The following is a 657-nucleotide window of genomic DNA, read 5'->3' as shown; positions in this document are numbered from 1 at the left end:
TATATATATATATATATATATATATATATATATATATATATATATATGGTTACGGAACTGGTAATAGGTAGAGACTGGAAGAGTTTTGATAGAAACTAGAAAAAATGATATTGGTGTGAAGAAACTTTTGAAGGTCTTTCACTCTAGTGAAAGTTCAGGAAGGAAAGAGGAGAGATGTAGGGAAAGCTTGTATCTTCTTAGATAATACACAAAAAACACACAGAAATTGGTAGAAATAAAGACAATGATGGTCAATCTGAGAGGTTTCAGATGGAAATAAAGAATATGTCATTGGACAGTGGAGAAAGTGTGATTTTTGTTATAAAGTGGCAAACAAGTTGGCTGAATTGTGTTTACATAATAGCATTTTGTGGAGAGTAGAACTTGTGAGTGACAAAGTGAATATTTAACTGAGATTTGTAAGCACCATGTTGAAGGAGCACCTTGGCTTCTCTTGATTTCATATAGTAAAATGTGAGAAGAAAGAAATGAATTGAAGACAGAATTATTAAGCAAAAAGGAACAAGAAAATAAAGATTTCAAAAATTATAAGTCTGCCTATATTACAAAAATAAGTGTGTTCAGAAGAGAAAACTAAGGTGTGGCAGACCAACTATTTGATAACAATATTTATGTGAGTATGAACCATAGGCCTAA

Source organism: Panthera uncia (assembly GCF_023721935.1).
Source record: "Panthera uncia isolate 11264 chromosome B3 unlocalized genomic scaffold, Puncia_PCG_1.0 HiC_scaffold_1, whole genome shotgun sequence".
NCBI classification, from domain to species: Eukaryota; Metazoa; Chordata; class Mammalia; order Carnivora; family Felidae; genus Panthera; species Panthera uncia.
Note: the sequence above shows the minus strand (reverse complement) of the source record.